Source organism: Gossypium arboreum, chromosome 3 (genome assembly GCF_025698485.1).
Source record: "Gossypium arboreum isolate Shixiya-1 chromosome 3, ASM2569848v2, whole genome shotgun sequence".
NCBI lineage: Eukaryota > Viridiplantae > Streptophyta > Magnoliopsida > Malvales > Malvaceae > Gossypium > Gossypium arboreum.
Genome location: NC_069072.1, coordinates 83262448 through 83284615, shown reverse-complemented (window position 1 = coordinate 83284615; position 22168 = coordinate 83262448). Strand labels below are relative to the sequence as shown.

Sequence of the window (22168 nt, the reverse complement as noted above, 5' to 3'; positions counted from 1 at the left end):
ATTTGAAATGGTTTTTTTTATTGTCAAATTGAATGAAAGTATGGTGATATATGTGAGCTTAGGTGATTGATGTTTGGGTGAGGAAAAGTGGCTTAAAACAAGCCTACTTCTCGTCCATACGATTGAGCACACTGGCGTGCGATTCGGACGTGTGTCTGCTGAAGCTTAGTTGAAATAAGTCAATGAGTTACACAGCTTAGACACACGGGCATGTCTATTGGTCTTGTGTGGCACACGGGTTGACCCACCGGCGTATGGTCGGCAATGTGACACAAGTCAGTATGTATGTCATGTTTCCACACGGTCTATGACACGGGCGTGTCTGGTGGCCGTGTGCCTAGGCATACAGGCGTGTGACCTCTACATTCAAGAAAATTTTCTAAGTTTCCTAAAGTTTTCAAATGTTAACGGTTTAGTCCCGAATTTCTTCCAAACATGTTTTAAGATCTCATAGAGTTTTATAAGGGATAATATGATTGTACATGAATTTTGTATGTCTTTGAAAGTTTAAATGTATGATATATGTATATGTTATGATTTGATAAGTCCGGTAATGCCTCATAACCTATTCCGGTGATGGACAAGGGTTAGGGGTGTTACATTTATTGGTATTAGAGCTACGATTTAATCAATTCAAGGACTAATGTAGAATATGTGAGTCTAGCTATACATGCCATATTACACCTGTGATAGTGTTATATCTCTTGAATCTGATGAGAATTGTTTTAATTAGACAGATGTGATTTCCAACTAAGCTAATTCTTATAGTACTGAATGTGATACTCAAATATTTGACTAAAATGTGTTTATGATGAGTTGAAACTCATAAAAGTATGAATGATAGTTTATAACATCATGTCATTGATAATTGTTATGTCATATGTGAGTATATGTGAAAGTCAAATTATGAGGCTTTACTACCTTCACCCCCTTACCAGTATAGAGTTATAATGAAATTTATCAGATTTAAAATGAATAAGTTCACAAGTGCGAAATCAAAGAGTTCAAGGATAGAATGATTTATAACATGGTCAGATATGAAAATGGGTTAGTAAGTAAAGACTATTCTGGAAGAGATGACAGATTGCTCAGAAGATCATTCGGATTATGCAATGTCACTATTAAGGAAGAAATTTACTTCAGTTAACTGAATTATTCAGGTATGATAATTAAAGAATGTATTACCAGAATTTTTTCTGAATTGATTTTCATTAATGGATGAGATAATATGGGATTAGTGATGACAGGATTAGACAGTAAAATAATGTTTGAATTGTATTGATAGCTAAGTGCAACGATTATAGTTGAAGATTTTCAGATTAGTTTTGATAGTTGCTTGATGTTCCGAGATAGGATTTGTATTCCTAAGAATACAGAGTTGATTTAGAAGATTTTGTTTAAGGCCCATAGTGGTCGTTTGTCTATGCATCCGGGTAGTACGAAAATGTACAATGACTTAAAGAAACTGTATTTGTGGCCGAGTATGAAAAGTGATATTTCTGAGTTCGTTTCGAGATGTCTAATTTGTCAAAAAGTGAAAGCTGAACACCAAGTACCTTCAGGCTTACTTCAGCCTGTGATGGTTCCCGAGTGGAAATGGGACCGTATTACTATGGATTTTGTGACGGATTTGCCTTTGACACCGAGAAAGAAAGATGTTGTATGGGTTGTTGTAGATTGATTGACTAAGTCGGCTCAGCTTATACCAGTACGTACCGACTGCTCACTTGATAAGTTAGCCAAGTTGTATATTTTTGAACTAGTGAGGTTGTACAGAGTACCTTTGTCGATTATATCGGATAGAGATCGGGGGTTCACTTCACAGTTTTGGAAAAAGTTACAAGAAGCGTTAGGTACGAAATTGAATTTTAGTACCGCTTTCCATCTGCAAACTGACGGGCAATCCGAAAGGGTAATTTAGATTCTTGAAGATATGCTACAGTGTTGTGTCCTTGAGTTCCAAAGTAATTGGGAAAAGTATATACTGTTGGTAGAATTTGCCTACAACAACAGTTTTCAGTTGAGTTTACAAATGGTGCCTTATGAGGCATTGTATGGGCGTAAGTGCCGAATGCCTTTGTATTAGACCGAGCTCAGAGAGAAACAGATTCACGGAGTTGATTTAGTCAGAGAAATCGAAGAAAAAGTAAAGATAATACGTTATTTTTTGAAAGCAGCTTCGGATAGACAGAAATCGTATGCGGATTTGAAATGGAAATAGATTGAGTTTCAGATCGGTGATAAGGTATTTTTAAAAGTGTCAGCATGGAAAGAGGTTTTGAGATTTAGTAGAAAAGGCAAATTAAGTGCACGATTTATTGGACCGTATGAGATCACCGAGAGAGTAGGGCCAGTTGCCTATCGGTTAGCCTTACAAACTGAATTGGAAAAGATTCATGATGTGTTCCATGTGTCTATGTTGCGTCGATACTAATCTGATCCTTCGCATGTGATTTCACCGACAGAGGTCGAGATCCGACCGGATATGATGTAATAGCCCGATTTTAGGCCTAGTCGGAACAGTGGTTTTGGGACCACAAATCTGATGAGAAAAAAAATTATTTTTATTATATTTTTATGGTCTACGATTTCATGGAATGATTTCGTGAAAATTTCGATGTTTGGGCACTCAATTTAGCCAAAAGGACTAAATTGTAAAAAGTGAAAAAGTTGAGTTCTACATGTTAGAGGTGTCCAATTGTTATGAAATTTTAAATTGGAGGTCCTTAAATGGTAATTAGACCATTGGTTAATTTTTTGGAAAATAATGGACATGTAACACCCCGTTCCCGATACCGTCGCCGGAGTCGGACACGAGGGGTTCTCAGACCAACTCTCATGTGTCACACAGACTATTTTTCACATTTCCAGTCCAGCTGGCAAACTGCATCCCTGTCACCTTAAAAATCATATCTCGAGTTCCAGAACTTGAAAACCAGTTCCGTAAATTTTCCCCAAATTTAGACTCATATATCCATCCGTGGATTTATTTCTAAAATTTTTGGTCAGGCCAATTGGTACAGTTTATTTGTTAAAGTCACCCCTGTTTTGGGGTTCGACTACACTGACCTTTCCGCATTACGACCTGGATATCATCTCGTACAGAGCTCCAATGCTCATGTAGTTTGTTTCTAATGAAACTAGACTCAAAGGGGAATCTATGCATATAAGGCATGACTTCTAATTGTTTCTGGATAATTTATGGTAAATTTTCAAAATCGAAACATAGAATCCAGAAACCGTTCTGGCCCTGTCTCACGAAATCTTGAATATCTCTTAAAATACAGCTCATATGGTCATTTCGTTTCATCCATATGAAAATATACCCATCAAGCTTCGAGTACGTAATTTTTTTAGCAATTAATTCCACTTCTACTATTTTTAGTGATTTTTCGATCTCATATCACTACTGCTGTCCGCAACAGTTACTGCAGTAGACTATGCCAATTTCATGAATCCTTCCTTAGCCTTACTAATCATCCATCATACATGACACAAATTATGGCCACCTTATCAAAATTAAGGTTTCTAAGACTCGTGGCTATAGGTTCTAGCATCCCACTGAAACGACCACATAGGCCATTTTCACATGGCTTAAAGTTTACAACCCAAAATTTAACAAAACAAAATAGCCCATACATGCCAAATGTTCTCCTAAGTTGACTAAGAAGACAATACCAAAATTGCTCACGGTGTGATGACTTCGTTGACGGTTCCGAGCACCCAAAAGGAGACGAGTCCAAGAAACCTAAAATGGGTGACAAGAAAACACCGAGTGAGTTTATAACTCAAGAAGTCATAAGCATTCCACAACCATCCATTAATAAATTATCATAAAATGAAATAATGAAACAAGGCCAAGTGTTCCACCATACCGAACTATACCATAGTTCCTTAGACCTTCGAGCAATCTCATACCAAGTCATACATTTACATTTCATATACTATTCAATAGGATATTTGAAGCAATTTCCATACATCATTTCATTTCCGCAACAATCATGCAATCAAATGAACTTTCATCTATTCCACGATACCTTATTTACGGAATGCAATTGAAATCATCACATAGATTTAAATCTTACCAACTCCACCCGAGCATGAACATAGCATCTATTAGCCATGAACTCAAGGTACTTACTCTTTCCGCTGTCCATACTCATCTCGATAAAGTCACACCTCCATATAAATATTAATCGGAGATATGTGTAGAGTTCGCACACATAGTGCTTAATACTCAATCACGCACACTTAGTGCCATGTGATTCAAGCCCGCACACATAGTGCCATATAGTCCAAACTCGCACACTTAGTGCCATACATTACAAGCTCACACACTCAAGTGCCAATCTCGTCACCGTACACATCTATTTCTCGCACACTTAGTGCCAAGCAAACTTCCTACACATTTCACTATCTCTTTTACGTTCAACAATATCATCTTTTCATACACATACATTTGTATATATTTCATCTCATTAAACACAATTGCATAGATATTACAATCATTTAAGCAATATCAAATATATGCTTAATGACTTACCTTGTATTGGGTAAAATGGTTCCAACTCGGCTACTCGATGTTCTTTCCTTTGCCTTTGCTTGATTCTCCACCTCTAGCTTCTTGAGCTTAATCAATAAATTAACTAGTTTAACTGTCTTGCCACATATTTATACATGACATCAACTATACTATCATCATTAATTCATCAAATCACAAAATTTTATCTCATGAACATTTAACACTTAACATTTACCCCATCTAGGCCGACTTTGCTAGCACACAAGCCTTTGGCCGAATGTCCTTGACCTGTAGTCACCCAAAATTTCTTTGTTCTTTAAAATTCATCCAAGACCACATTCGGCACCTCCAACTAATAATTTAGATACTCTCAAGCTCATTCACAAGTACTATTATATTTCACATTAAGCATTAATTATTTTGCAACATGAATTCTATAGCATGGCCGAATACTCATTCACATACACATATAACAACAAGAACTCAATGGCACAAAAATCTCCTTTTATTAAACATTCATCTCACTTCTCTTCATGCTTCGTCACAACAACATTAAAATACCAACCAAGAAAGACAACCTCCCTGGCCGAACTTCATCTCCATCAAATAGCAAAGAAATCTAAGCCATGGGCTAGGTAGGTTTCAAACTAACAACTAAAACATGCATGAATCTTAAGGAATGACATCAAACATACCTCAATCTAGTTGCAAGTATGGCCAAGCTTCTCCAAACCCCCCCTCTCCCTCACTCACAGCAATACAAAAATTTGAGAAAGGATGAGCACTTTTTATTTTTTTTATTTTTCTTGTTCAATTCACGGCAAATAGGGGGGGGCATCCATGCTCATCATTTTTTTTTTTCAATTCTTTAATGCTAGCTTTTATTTTATGGCTTCCTACATACACCACTAACCTAGCATGTTGGAAACATGTTCCCTTTGCCTGTAATCTTGTCATGGCCGGCCACTATCCTTAGGAAATGGACTATTTGACATGCAACTCCATCTATTTTACTTCATTCTTTTACTAACCTCTTGAAATTAGCCACATATATTTAAATCCTTTCACATGAGTCCTTTTTCTTTCAATTCACGTTCAATTTAACTAAATCAAAGAATTAAAAATTCACACATGCATTTTCACATATATTTGGCATGGAATAAGGTATTTAAATGTTTTTGTGACCCAGTTTTGTGGTCCCGAAACCACTTCCCGACTAGGGTTAAATTAGGGATGTCACAGGACATGAAATAGGTGAAATAAAGTATTTTTAATTTAGGGGCATTTTGGTCATTTAATAATTAAATTGAATTAAAAACAAAATTAAAAGCCAATTTTTGTCCATCTTCAACCCCATGGCCGAATTTCACAAGGGGAAACCATGGCTAGGGTTTTTCAAGCTTCCAGGCTCGATTGTAAGTCTGTTCTAGCCCCGTTTTTAATGATTTTTACATTTTTGAGATCCTCGTAACTCGGTTTAGCTATTTCTACCATTATTTTGAGTTAGGGTTTGTGTTTAAAATTTACCCATGGATGGCATACATGTGTTTTGATGTTCTATGGAAGAATATGAAAGTTTGGAGTGTGATAAACAACTTTTACTAAGTGATTTTTTATGAAATTTCATAAAAGGACCTATTTGTAAAAGTTGTAAAATATGTGTAGGAAATGTGATTTAGTGAAAAATGTGGGCTTCTATAAGAGGGAATATGAATCGGCTAGGCTTGGGTATAGAGAAAAATGGATACATTTCATTTTACGAGCCTAGGGGCAAAAATGTAGTTTTTTCATAATATCATTTTTGGACTGATTTGAATAGTATAATAATTTAATAAGTTGAATGTGACATTATAGATTAAGAAAAATGAAGTTCAGACTTAGAATAAGGAAAAAACAAGTATTGGACGATTTGGTCCTTTTCGCCATTTTAGGTCGAGGTAACTTCGTATGTTAATAAACGTTATTGATTTGTGTTAATTATGCCATATTATTATATATTTGATTAAATTGTGAAAATTAAAGCAAAAGTTTGATTTGAGTAAAAACGTAGGATCGATCACGGTCGTTATGTAGTGAAATATGAATTGACGGTAAAAGACCATGGTTAGACCATGGCAATGTGCTAAGTAAAATAAGTGATTCGCATGTAAGATCATATCTAGGATATGACATTGTGCTAAGTGAAATAAGACCATGGCATCTAAGTGAAATAAGTCTATGGCAATGTGCTAAGTGAAATAAGTCCATGGCATCTAAGTGAAATAAGTCCATGGCATTGTGCTAAGTGAGAAATTTCCCAGTTGAACCTTAGGAATAAAATAGCTTTAGACACAAGTGTGGTACTATGTGAAGGCCACTTTGTGAATATAATAGCTTTGGACACAAGTGTGGTACTATGTGAAGGCCACTTTGTGAATAAAATAGCTTTTGCTACAAGGGTGGTACTATGTGAAGGCCATCGTGTATCCGTTATTATTCCATTGTGTTCAATGAGAAATGACTAAGTGTAAACGAATATGACTATGTGATGATTAAATGTGAAAGAATTATGAACCAATAATATTATTTGATGTTAAATTGAAATAATGTGTTTACGTTGAGGTTTAACTGTATCAACTAACATAGCTAAGATAAAAAAAATGAAAGTATAACTGATTTAAGTGATACAGGTACGTATGAAATGTAACACCCCGAACCCGAGACCATCGCCGGTGTCGGACACGAGGGGTTAACAAGCCAAGTTCACTTGTTTTGCCCATCCATTTGACATTTCCAGTCAGGCTGGAAAACTGCGTCACTGTCGCCTTAAAAATCATATCTCAAGTTTCAAAACTCGGAAACTGGTTTTGTAAATTTTCCCTGAATTTAGACTCATATATCCATCCATGTATTTATTTCTAGAATTTTTGGTCAGGCCAATTGGTACAGTTTATTAGTTAAAGTCACCCATGTTACAGGGATCGACTGCTCTGACCTTCGCGCGGTATAACTTGAATATCTCTCTTTACAGGGATTTAATGCTGGTGCCGTTTGTTTCTAATGAAACTAGACTCAAAATGGAATCTTTACATATAAGGTATGTCTCCTAAATATTTTTGGATAATTTATAGTAAATTTTTAAAGTTGCGACAGGGAACCCAGAAACCGTTCTGGCCCTGTCTCACAATAGCTTTAATATCTCTTAACATGTAACTCCTATGACCATTTCGTTTCTTCCATATGAAAATAGACTCATCAAGGTTCATTTACATAGCTTATTCACTATTTAATTCCATTCCTACGAATTTTGGTGATTTTTCACATTCACGTCACTGCAGCTGGCAGCATCTGTTTTAAGGTAGGTCTTACCTTTTGGTAGTCTCCATGAACCAACTAGTCTTGCCATACATAGGTTCATATATGATCATTTTAACCATGCCAATGGCTGATCATATGACCAACATTCCCATTTCCAAGCCATAGCCACATCATGACACCAAATATATACATACAACCCACAATTAGACTAAGTCGATACTTCACTTTTACGAGCCATTTTCGCATGGCCGTACATATATACATCACAACATATTCAACCAACAAGGGGTAGTCCTATACATGCCATTTCAAAGTTCAACCAAAATTTATACCAAAATAGAGGCGTGGATAGTGTGGATGACTTCGACTTTATTGATCCCGAATCCGATTGCTATCGAGCGAAATCTATAAAACAGAGAGCCAAAGTAACGGGGTAAGCATTTTTTTTGCTTAGTAAGTCTCAAGGAATATAATCAACTCTAATTACAGCAATACATTCACATAGCCAAATGCATCATTTCATTAATACACATTCTTACTTCACACTTCATCATTATATACTTTCACAAAGTATCAATCAATTCAATAACTGAAATTCATTAGTCGATTGAGCGAATGTTGCTCAAACATGTCGACTTTCCAATGCACATATAACGTACCTTATCCTTTGGGCTTTTCGAGTGTACTAATTGAATTCATTACAGCAACCAACACTCACCTCCAGCCCAAGATTCTTCGGAATATAACCGGATATAATCACGTGCACAAATGCCTTCGGGTCTTAGCCCGGATAGAATAACTCGCACGAATGCCTTCGGGTCTTAGCCCGGATATAGCCACTAGCACAATTGCCTTCGGGTCTTAACCCGGATATAATTTCCAGCATAATTGTCTTCGGGGCTTAGCCCGGATATCATTCAATTTCTCATGCACACATACATCAATAATCATTGGACATACATATTTCATTTTCGTTACTAAGGCTCAAACGCACATATATTCACAAGCATATTCGCCGGGACTTAGCCCGGGTATCATTCAATTTCTCATACACACATAAACCAATAATCATACACATCCATACTTCATCTCACATAATTCAAGTAAGGTCACTTCTTGAGGACTTACCTCGGATGTTGTCGAACGGCTTTTTCGGCTACTCGATCACCTTTTCCTTCCCCTTGTCCAATTGTGGCCCTCTTAGCTCTTGAGCTAATTCAAACAAATTCAATTTATTAAAACCTCATTGTGCTTGCTTATGGCGAATATGACAAGGAGTTTAAATGGTCATATGGCCACTCTTTAGCTTGAATACACAATGGTCATGCACATTTTATACTACATCAAGCAATTCAATACAATTTATTTGAGCATCAAGGAAAGGCTAAGGCCTTCAATAGGCTACCCAAGGCCGAATATTCATGTACATGTTGAGGCCAATTTTGCACTTAATACCTCACAAAAACAGCATGCATTTTACTAGTTAAAGCTTTGCACATTGTGGCCCAAAACTTATAATATAGCATCAAGCACTTATATGTGTGCTAGGTTAATTGTGCTTGCAATTTCACAAGCATTCTTCCACATCTTCTTCTTTAAACCAATATATTCATCACTTACTTCATAGCCAAAACATCATGTGTAAACATATATATACAATATGAGCATGGCGAATTTCAAGGTGTCCATAGCCATCCAAAATACAAATTTTAACTAACATGCAAGAAGCATGAACCATGCTCATGAATGCATCATGGCGAATATGACAATCATGCTCCATTCAACTTCAATCATGGTTAAACACAAAAGAAAACTCAAAATCTTACTCAAGAGTAGACAATCCATCATTGCATGCATCATCATCAAGCTTCACACTTAGCATGCAATGGCTTTATCACCATAACAACTTTGGCCAAATACCATTTCCATGGCATAACAAAGATTTGAGCCATGGCTAACATGCACATCAAGTTAGCAACCAAAACATGCATGAAACTCCTAACACAACCTCATACATACCTTAATCTTGATGCCAATTTAGCCAAATCACCTTCTAGATCTCTTCTAAACCAAGCATGAAGCAAAAATCCTCTTTCTTCCCTTATGATTTTCGGCCAAAAGGATGAGAAAGGATGAACACAACAAAATTTTTTCTTCCCTCTTTCTCAACTCACGGCAAGGGGGGATTACCACACTCACACACATTTTTTTTCATTTTTTATCACCCATACACCTTTGTTTATTATTTCACCCTAATGCACCAACAAAACATGTTTCATGACATGTTTAGCCCATCCTCCTTGTCATGGCCGGCCACCACCTATAAAGGGGAATTTGACATGCAAGTCCTTTATTTTGCATGCATGCTTTAATTAGTCATCACACATTTCCCCATCATACTTTCAAAGTTCACTACTAGGTCCTTTCTAGTGAAATTCACCTTTATAACACTAAACCAATCATCAAAAAATGTCATACATGAATACACACATATTATAGGCATCGAAATAAATTTTAAATTATTTTTATGCCTCGGTTTTGTGGTCCCGAGACCACCTTCCGACTAGGGTCAATTTTGGGCTGTCACATGAAATCTATGTGAATGTTGAATGAAAGTTAATACAAAGAAAACGTAAGAGTAAAATTAGCAATAAAACAGTTTTGGACAGCAGCAGTTGTGTGACTTTGAAAAATCATCAAAACTGGTGGAAATCAAACTAGAGGTTGAGTAAGATATGAAATTAAATATTATTGAGTCTATTTTCACATAAAAGAAACAATGTAAGTAAAATGATTTCACATTTGAATTTTTATGAGACAGGGTCAGAATGATTTCGAAATTCCCTGTTTTGATTTGGGAAAATCATTAAAAATTGTAAAAAATAATTATGGGTTATAATTTATATGATTAAAATCCGTAATGAGTATATTTTCAAAAGAAACAAACAGGAACATCATCCAAATCTCGTATGAGGATATAATTAATTTTTTTGTAAAGAGGGGTCAGAACTGTTGGACAGCGAAACAATGGAGACATTAAAGAATAAACTGTACTTATTGGCTAAACCAAAAATTCTGAAAATTTTATGGTAAGAAGATACGTGAGCCTAGTTTCAGGGAAAATTAGCAGATCTTAATTTGGAGTTCCTTACCTCAAGATATAAATAATTTAGTGACTATGACTCGAGTAGACAGCTTGAGATGAAAAAGAGTAAATAGTGGAACTATGTGCAATTATGATTGTATTATCTTAAGAACATATTGTGAGAATCGGAAAAAGCATGTTAATAAATTTCTTATTATTTACATACCAACTTACTAAGCTATATAGCTTACTCCATTTATTTTCTGTGTTTATAATATCCTCAAGTTAGCTCGGGTTGGAAGTCGCCGGAGAACCTATCACACTATCAAACTAACAAATTGGGTATTGATAATTCTTATACTTAAGGTCATGGCATGTATAGGGGACTTGGCTAGTTTTGCATGTTTCATAACTGTTTTGGCCTAAAATGTTGGCCCATGCTATTTGAAAGTTCATTGTTGTGTAAGGCCATTTGATGTTGGTATATTGACTATATTATAAGTCCATGATGATGCATTTCAAGGATGTGTATGCTTACATATGTGGATGAATGAGTGGTGATATCTATGTGTGACGTAAATTTGTTTACAACAGCAAGTTAGATTAGTTCACGGGCTAAGGACATGGCCATGCGAGCCACACGGCCGTTGTAACACCCCTAACTCGTGGCCGACGCCGGTGTCGGACACGAGGGGTTAACGGCCAAACCCTCTCAAGATACCAACCAATTTGACATTACCAGTCAGGCTGGAAAACTGCGTCCCCGTCGCCTTAAAAATCATATCTCGAGTTTCAAAACTCGGAAACTGGTTTCGTAAATTTTCCCTGAATTTAGACTCATATACCCATCCATGGATTTATTTCTAGAATTTTTGGTCGGGCCAATTGGTACAGTTTATTAGTTAAAGTCACCCATGTTACAGGGATCGACTGCTCTGACCTTTGCGCGTTACAACTTGAATATCTCTCTATACAGGGCTTTAATACTGGTGCCGTTTGTTTCTAATGAAACTAGACTCAAAATGGAATCCGTACATATAAGGCATGACTCCTAATTCTTTCTGGATAATTTATGGTAAATTTTCAAAGTCGCGTCAGGGGACCCAGAAACCGTTCTGGCCCTGTCTCACGAGAACTTTAATATTTCTCAGTATACTGCTCATATGGTCGTTTCGTTTCATCCATATGAAATTAGATTCATCAAGGTTCAATTTCATAATTTACCCACTATTTAATTCTACTTCTACTATTTTTAGTGATTTTTCAATCTCATCTCACTGCTGCTGTCCGTGACAGTTACTGCAGTAGACTATGCCAATTTCATGAATCTTTCCTTGGCCTTAATCATCCATCATACATGACACAAATTGTGGCCACCTTATCAAAATTAGAGTTTCTAAGACTCGTGGCTATAGGTTCTAGCATCCCACTCGACGACCACATAGGCCATTTTCACAGGGCTTAAAGTTTACAACCCACAATTCGACAAAATATAATAGCCTATACATGCCAAATGTTCTTCAACAACGAAAACAATACCACAAGATTTCAGCCGGTGTGATGACTTCAACGACGGTCCCGATCACGCAAGCAATACGAATCCGAGAGACCTAAAATGGGTGACAAGAAAAAACACCGAGTGAGTTTACAACTCAGTAAGTCATAAGCATTCATCAATCCACTAATAAAGTCACTACAACATGTACAAGCAAACGAGGCTAGGTACTCATCCATATCGAATCTATACCATAATACCTCGGACCTTTCGGTCCAATCTCGCACCAAGTCATACATCCACATTTCATATTCTACACAACAAGATAATCAAGCATTTTTACACATTAACTCATTTTCCAGCACAACCATACAATTTCAATCATCACATAGATTTAAGGCTTACCAATTCAACCCCAAGCATGGACGTATTTTCTATTCATCATGAGCTCGAGGTACTTACCCGATCCGCTGTCCGGATTAACTCGATAATGTCGCACACTCAGTGCCAATTGTAATACAAGAGCATATAGTGAATCCGCACACTTAGTGCTATATATTTTCAGCTCGCACACTTAGTGCTATATAATTTTCAGCTCGCACACTTAGTGCTATATAATCAAACTCGCACACTTAGTGCTGTACAATTTAAACCCGCACACTTAGTGCCAATCTTGTCACCGTGTCCATTTATACCCGCACACTTAGTGCCGAGACCAATACCTTATGCATTTTGCTGCCTTTATACATTCAACAATGGCATCATTCCATACACATACATTCCCATTTACACATCAATTCATTTAAACACAATTGTGTATATATTATGGTCATTTACATCAACACCAAATATATGCTTAATGACTTACCTTATATTGGATGAAACGATTTCCAATCGACTACTCGATTATCTTTCCTTTGCCTTTGCTTGATTCTCCACCTCTAGCTTCTTAAGCTAAATTTAACAAATAAATTGGTTTTATCATTTGAGCATCGGAAGAGGAATTCAAGATGCCTAGCCAATATATAAATATCTACTCATTAGGCATCAAAGTCGCATATGTACAAAATCATGAATCGAACTCAACACCTTAGTTAGTATTCCTCTTAGCGAATTTTCTAAGCCAAGAATAGGCATCAATATGCTTGCCTCTAACCGAATGCATGCACACCAATTTCCCCTCATGTGGCGAATATGCATGTCCATGTTGAGGCCGATTATCCACTTAATACCACACAAAAACAGCATGCATTTTACTAACTAACGATTACATATTGTAGCTCAATACACATCTCTCATGTACTACATAACCGAAAACATCATCCCAAGCAAATATATACCTTGAAATAGTATATATGTCATACCAATTCATCATGTGCAAACACATATTCAAAGCTCAAATCTTACCTACCATGCAACATGCATGAATCATACTTGTGGATATACCATGACCGAATACATCACAACACCATCATTTTGGTCATGATTAAGCAAAGAACTTAATGTCTCACTCAAAAATACTAAAAAGAAAGTCCAAGAGCCATCAATCCCCATCACATACACCATTAACAAGCTTCATATTTAACATGCAATGGCATTAACACAAAATCCACCTTGGCCAAATACCATTTCCATGGCATAACAAGGATTTGAACCATGGCTAACATGCACATCAAGTTAGCAACCAAAACAAGCATGAATCTCATGACACAACCTCAAACATACCTTAATCTTGATGCAAGTATAGCCAAATCTCCTTCTAGTTCTCTTCTAAACCAAGCATGAAGCAAAAATCCTCCCTTTTTCCTTAGTATTTTCGGCCAAAGAAGAGAAAATGGATGAACAAAATTTTTCTTTTCTCTTCCACAATGCACGGCAAGGGGGGTTTCACACACACACACATTTTTTTTTTTCTTTATTACCCATACTCATTTGTTTATTGTTTCTCCCTAGTGCACCAACAAAACATGTTTCATGACATGTTTAGCCCATGATTCCTTGTCATGGCCGGCCACTTCATGTTAGGGGGGGAAATTTGACATGCAAATCCCTTATTTTTGCATGCATTATCAACTAGTCATCCCACATTTCCCCATCATACTTTCAATGTTTACTACTAGGCCCTTTCTAGTGAAATTCACATTTATAACTCTAAATCAAAACATCAAAATGTCACACATGAATTAACACATATTATAGGCATCAAAATAAATTATAAATTATTTTTATGCCTCGGTTTTGTGGTCCCGAAACCACATCCCGACTAGGGTCAATTTTGGGATGTCACAACTCTCCCCACTTAAGAAATTTTCGTCCCCAAAATCTTACCGTAAATAGGCTCGGTATCGCTCTCTCATAGAGTCCTCAAGTTCCCAAGTGGCTTCTTCAATTCGTGTTTATGCCACAACACCTTCACTAATGGGATTTTCTTGTTTCAGAGGTCTTTTACTTCACGCATCGAATGCGAACCGCTCTTCTTCATAACTCAAATTAGGTGAACCTCGACCTCGGATGGAGGAATTACGTGCGTCGGGTCAAACCTATATCGTCGAAGCATCGAAACATGGAAAACGTTGTGAATCTTTTCGAGCTCAGGGGGGTAAAATTAATCGGTACGCTACTGGCCCAATTCGTTCGAGATACTTCATACGGACCGATGAACCTCGGACTCAATTTGCCCTTATGGCCAAATCTAAGCACCTTCTTCCGTGGTGAAACTTTGAGAAATACCTTGTCTCCAACCCGATATTCAATGTCTTTCCTTTTCAAATCCGATACGACTTTTGGCGATCCGTAGCGACCTTCAAACTTTCACGAATCACTCGAACTTTTGCTCGGCATCCTTCACCAAATCAACCTCAAGAATTTACCTTCACTAAGTTCAGTCCAAAATAATGGGGTACGGCATTTACGATCGTATAAAGCCTCGTAAGGCGCCATCTTAATACTTGATTGAAAGCTATTGTTGTGCTTAATTCAATCAAAGGCGATACTGTTCCATGAACCACTAAACTCAAGGATACAACATCTCAACATATCCTCGAGTATTTGAATTATCCGTTCGGATTGACCATCGGTTTGGGGGTGAAAGGCGGTGCTGAAATGCAACTTGGTACCCAAAGCTTCTTGAAATTTCTTCCAAAATTGCGAGGTAAATCTCGGATCTCTATCCGACACAATAGAAATCGGTACCCGTGTAATCTCACAATCGAGAAACGTACAATTCGCTAGTTTATCCAATGAAAATCCGACGCACGGGATAAAGTGAGCCGACTTAGTCGGTCTATCAACAACAACCCAAATCGCATCCTTCTTACTAGTCGACAATGGCGGCCGGACACAAAGTCCATTGTGACTCGATCCCATTTCCACTCGGGTATCGTGATCGGTCAAGCAATCTCAAGGCACTTGATGTTCCGCTTTCACTTGTTGACATATTAAACATCTCAAACAAAGTCGGAGATGTCCTGTTTCATACCATGCCACCAAAACCGACGTTTCAAATCGTTGTACATCTTCGTACTCCCGGGTGGATTGCCATTCGGCTACAAAGGGCTTCGTTCAAAATTATTGGAATAAGTTCTGAATTCTTTGGGACACACAGACGACTTGAACCTCAAACAATCGTCATCATCGATTTGAAATTCCGAGTCCTCGCTCGAACACACTCATCCCGCGTTTGCAACCAACTCATCGTCGACTTTCTCGAGCTTCACGAATTTGACGATCAATAATGGTTTGGCTTTCAATTCAGCTACTAACACATTGTCGGGTAGGATAGACAAGTGTACATTCATCGTCATAAAGCAAATAGTGATTTCGCTTAAGGCATCCGCGAACCACATTAGCCCTTCCCGGTGATAATCAATGACGAGCTCATAATCTTTTAACAACTCGAGCCATCGCTTTGTCGCAGATTTAAGTCTCTTTGGGTCATCAAATATTTGAGACTTTTGTGATCCGAACACACATGGCACTTCTCACCAAATAAGTAATGTCGCCATATCTTTAAGGCGAATACGATGGCACCAATTCGAGATCATGGGTCGGATAATTTTTCTCATGTGGCTTTAATTGCCTCGACGATAGGCCACAACTCGCCCTTCTTGCATCAAGACGCAACCCAACCCAAGTAGGGATGCGTCACTATAAATGACAAACTCTTTGCCCGATTCGGGTTGCACTAGAATTGGGGCTTCATCAAATAAGCTTTCAGTTGATCGAAACTTTTCGACATTTCTCCGTCCATTCGAACTTAACATCCTTTTGGAGTAAGCCGTCATTGGCGTGGCTATCGTCGAGAAACCTTTACAAATCGTCGGTAATAACCGCAAGCCCCAAAAAGCTCCTAACTTCGTAACATTCCTTGGTGGTTTCCAATCGACTATGGCGAATTTTGTTCGGGTCCACCCGATACCGATGCGGACACCACGTGCCCCAAAAGCTAACCTCTTTCAACCAAAATTCACATTTCTTGAACTTTGCGATAATCGCTTATCTCGTAAGATTTGCAACACTAGCCTCGGTGTTCAAGATGCTCGGTTTCATCTCTCGAATAGACCAAAATGTCATCGATAAATACAACTACGAACCGATCCAAGTATGGCCTGAAAATTCTATTCATTAAATCCATAAACACCGCAGGGCATTAGTGAGCCCAAACGGCATCACCAAGAATTCAGAGTGACCGTACCTCGCTCTAAAAGCGGTTTTGGGTATGTCCGATTCTCGGACCCTCAACCGATAGTACCCGACCTCAAATCTATCTTTGAAAACACCGAGGCTCCCTTTAATTGATCAAACAAATCGTCAATTCGTGGCAATGGATATTTATTCTTTATCGTCACTTTATTGAGTTGACGATAGTCGATGCACAACCTCATGGTTCCGTCCTTCTTCTTCACAAACAATACAAAGCGCCCCATGGAGAAAACTCGGTCGAGCGAAACCTCTATCCGTCAATTCTTGCAATTGAACCTTCAATTCCTTTAATTCCGTTAATGCCATACGACACGGGCTATTGAAATCGGCGTAGTACCGGTACAACCGATGTCGAATTCCACTTCTCGAACGGTGGCAATCCGGTAACTCCTCGGAAAAACATCCGAATACTCACAAACCACTGGTACCGATTCGAGTTTCCTTTCCGTCTCTTTACTTCCAAACACATACGCAAGGTATGTTTCACACCCTTTTTCACATACCTCCGAAGCGGTCATAGAAGATATTATCATTGGCGCTCCTTTTAAATCGAGAGACTCGACTCGGACTACCTCATTATTTGCACTCCTCAAATCAATGGTTTTCCTTTTGCGATCCACTCATTGCATCATGTACGGTCACCAATCCATACCAAGAATAACATCGAATTCATTAAATGGTAGAAGCATCGATCGGCGGAAAGCAGATTCTCGAATTATTAGGGGCATCTCTTGTACACTTTATCAACGAGTACGTGTCGACCCAAAGGGTTTGACACTCGAATTATGAACTCGAGAGACTCAACGGTAGAGTCTTACCGGATGCTAAGGTTTCACATACATATGAATGAGTAGAGCGGGGTCAATCAATGCAATCACACTAGTATCAAAGAGAGTAAAAGTACCGATGATAGCGTCGGGGAGGATGCCTCCTCTCGTATGCCGAATGGCATATGCTCTAGCAGAGTACGGGTCTCGGATCGGACAGCCGTATTAGAGGCTCCTCTCGATTACCACCCCTACCTCCAGAGATTCTCGGGGCCTACCTCCACCGTCGTTCCACTAGGTCTTGCACCTTGCGTCTTATTCCTCTCATCTAGCTCTGCAATCTCTAATGAAGTGGTCCTTGAACCGCATCCATAACAGGCCCTATTAACAGACTTACCCCAACATTCACCTAGGTGTCGTCTTCCACATTGGGGGCATTCAGGTCTCTCTTGACGATTATTGCCCACACTAGCTACTGAAGTAGCTCGGGAGTCCGTCAATGGTCGGGCTCTAATGGAAATTCCCGCAGTCGTCCTCGACTTACTGGTGTCCTCCCTGAACCTCTCTACAGCCGAGAACGGAGCTTTACTCGTCGATCTTTTACGGTAATCTCTTGCTTCAAATTCAGCCTTCTTCTTCTCCTTCCCAAGTTCTTCCGCCTTTGCGAGCTCGTTAGACTAGTGTCACGAACTCCTTTATCTTCAAAATTCCCACTAGTAACTTTAACTCTTCATTCAATCCTTCTTCAAATCTTTTGCACATCGCAACCTCATCAGCCACACACTCCCGAGCCTACCGATTAAGTCTTACGAACTCATGTTCGTATTCAGATACGGTCATACGGCCTTGCTTGAGTTCCAAGAACTCCTTACGCTTCTGATCAATGAACCGTTGACTAATATATTTCTTCGAAATTCGTTTGAAAGAAATCCCAAGTAACTTGTTCCTTTGGGACTATGGAAATCAAGGTCCTCCACCAATAGTAGGTGAGTCTCAAGAACAAAGATATAGCACACTTAAGACATTCATCGGTGTGCATGACAATTCATCAAACACTCTAATGGTGTTATCAAGCGTAACTCGGCCCTTTCGGCATTGTCGGTAACTATGGCCTTAAACTCCTCGGCCCCACGCTTCCTAATCAAGTCCACGGTGGTTTACTCAGCCTCACAGGATCAGAATCGATGGCATTACGGGCTCTTGGGGTGGAGTATTTAAATTCGAAATGGTTGGACAGCCGGGTCGGTTCGGGCATATTATGCGACCCACTCATTCATCATGGTGAAGAAGGCTTGTTTCGCCCTTCATTTTGATTATTCGCGGATGACCGAGGCTCAACAGGCGGTGTCCCTTGTGCGGAGCAGCCGCTACACCTTCAACGTCATCCGCCAAGGGTCTCTATCCGGGTTCCATTGCTATTTAAAATAAAAATTTCAACCGTCAAGTCATCACATTATTCAGCACTAACAATTTGGCATGTATAGCTAGACTCACACGCGCTATGGTAGTCCTAGAACCGACTAAACCATAGCTCTGATACCAATAAAATTGTAACACCCTAACTCGTGGCCGACGCCGTGTCGGACACGAGGGTTAACGGCCAAACCCTCTCAAGATACCAACCAATTTGACATTACCAGTCAGGCTGGAAAACTGCGTCCCCGTCGCCTTAAAAATCATATCTCGAGTTTCAAAACTCGGAAACTGGTTTCGTAAATTTTCCCTGAATTTAGACTCATATACCCATCCATGGATTTATTTCTAGAATTTTTGGTCGGGCCAATTGGTACAGTTTATTAGTTAAAGTCACCCATGTTACAGGGATCGACTGCTCTGACCTTTGCGCGTTACAACTTGAATATCTCTCTATACAGGGCTTTAATACTGGTGCCGTTTGTTTCTAATGAAACTAGACTCAAAATGGAATCCGTACATATAAGGCATGACTCCTAATTCTTTCTGGATAATTTATGGTAAATTTTCAAAGTCGCGTCAGGGGACCCAGAAACCGTTCTGGCCCTGTCTCACGAGAACTTTAATATTTCTCAGTATACTGCTCATATGGTCGTTTCGTTTCATCCATATGAAATTAGATTCATCAAGGTTCAATTTCATAATTTACCCACTATTTAATTCTACTTCTACTATTTTTAGTGATTTTTCAATCTCATCTCACTGCTGCTGTCCGTGACAGTTACTGCAGTAGACTATGCCAATTTCATGAATCTTTCCTTGGCCTTAATCATCCATCATACATGACACAAATTGTGGCCACCTTATCAAAATTAGAGTTTCTAAGACTCGTGGCTATAGGTTCTAGCATCCCACTCGACGACCACATAGGCCATTTTCACAGGGCTTAAAGTTTACAACCCACAATTCGACAAAATATAATAGCCTATACATGCCAAATGTTCTTCAACAACGAAAACAATACCACAAGATTTCAGCCGGTGTGATGACTTCAACGACGGTCCCGATCACGCAAGCAATACGAATCCGAGAGACCTAAAATGGGTGACAAGAAAAAAACACCGAGTGAGTTTACAACTCAGTAAGTCATAAGCATTCATCAATCCACTAATAAAGTCACTACAACATGTACAAAGCAAACGAGGCTAGGTACTCATCCATATCGAATCTATACCATAATACCTCGGACCTTTCGGTCCAATCTCGTACCAAGTCATACATCCACATTTCATATTCTACACAACAAGATAATCGAAGCATTTTTTACACATTAACTCATTTTCCAGCACAACCATACAATTTCAATCATCACATAGATTTAAGGCTTACCAATTCAACCCCAAGCATGGACGTATTTTCTATTCATCATGAGCTCGAGGTACTTACCCGATCCGCTGTCCGGATTAACTCGATAATGTCGCACACTCAGTGCCAATTGTAATACAAGAGCATATAGTGAATCCGCACACTTAGTGCTATATATTTTCAGCTCGCACACTTAGTGCTATATAATTTTCAGCTCGCACACTTAGTGCTATATAATCAAACTCGCACACTTAGTGCTGTACAATTTTAAACCCGCACACTTAGTGCCAATCTTGTCACCGTGTCCATTTATACCCGCACACTTAGTGCCGAGACCAATACCTTATGCATTTTGCTGCCTTTATACATTCAACAATGGCATCATTCCATACACATACATTCCCATTTACACATCAATTCATTTAAACACAATTGTGTATATATTATGGTCATTTACATCAACACCAAATATATGCTTAATGACTTACCTTATATTGGATGAAACGATTTCCAATCGACTACTCGATTATCTTTCCTTTGCCTTTGCTTGATTCTCCACCTCTAGCTTCTTAAGCTAAATTTAACAAATAAATTGGTTTTATCATTTGAGCATCGGAAGAGGAATTCAAGATGCCTAGCCAATATATAAATATCTACTCATTAGGCATCAAAGTCGCATATGTACAAAATCATGAATCGAACTCAACACCTTAGTTAGTATTCCTCTTAGCGAATTTTCTAAGCCAAGAATAGGCATCAATATGCTTGCCTCTAACCGAATGCATGCACACCAATTTCCCCTCATGTGGCCGAATATGCATGTCCATGTTGAGGCCGATTATCCACTTAATACCACACAAAACAGCATGCATTTTACTAACTAACGATTACATATTGTAGCTCAATACACATCTCTCATGTACTACATAACCGAAAACATCATCCCAAGCAAATATATACCTTGAAATAGTATATATGTCATACCAATTCATCATGTGCAAACACATATTCAAAGCTCAAATCTTACCTACCATGCAACATGCATGAATCATACTTGTGGATATACCATGACCGAATACATCACAACACCATCATTTTGGTCATGATTAAGCAAAGAACTTAATGTCTCACTCAAAAATACTAAAAAGAAAGTCCAAGAGCCATCAATCCCCATCACATACACCATTAACAAGCTTCATATTTAACATGCAATGGCATTAACACAAAATCCACCTTGGCCAAATACCATTTCCATGGCATAACAAGGATTTGAACCATGGCTAACATGCACATCAAGTTAGCAACCAAAACAAGCATGAATCTCATGACACAACCTCAATCATACCTTAATCTTGATGCAAGTATAGCCAAATCTCCTTCTAGTTCTCTTCTAAACCAAGCATGAAGCAAAAATCCTCCCTTTTCCTTAGTATTTTCGGCCAAAGAAGAGAAAATGGATGAACAAAATTTTCTTTTCTCTTCCACAATGCACGGCAAGGGGGGTTTCACTCACACACACACAT

At 38.5% G+C, this 22168-nt stretch overlaps 2 long non-coding RNA genes across 2 annotated transcripts; both read right to left on the bottom strand.

Moving 5' to 3' along the window:
- Nucleotides 1-12222: 12222 nt before the first annotated feature.
- Nucleotides 12223-13348, bottom strand: LOC128290204 (uncharacterized). Its single transcript, XR_008279847.1, has 2 exons — nucleotides 13268-13348; nucleotides 12223-12514 (listed from the first exon to the last, which is right to left on the bottom strand). It is a non-coding gene; the product is annotated as an uncharacterized LOC128290204 (long non-coding RNA).
- A 6735-nt stretch (nucleotides 13349-20083) lies between these two features.
- On the bottom strand, nucleotides 20084-21214 carry LOC128290163 (uncharacterized). Its single transcript, XR_008279804.1, has 2 exons — nucleotides 21134-21214; nucleotides 20084-20375 (listed from the first exon to the last, which is right to left on the bottom strand). It is a non-coding gene; the product is annotated as an uncharacterized LOC128290163 (long non-coding RNA).
- Between the last annotated feature and the right edge of the window lie 954 nt (nucleotides 21215-22168).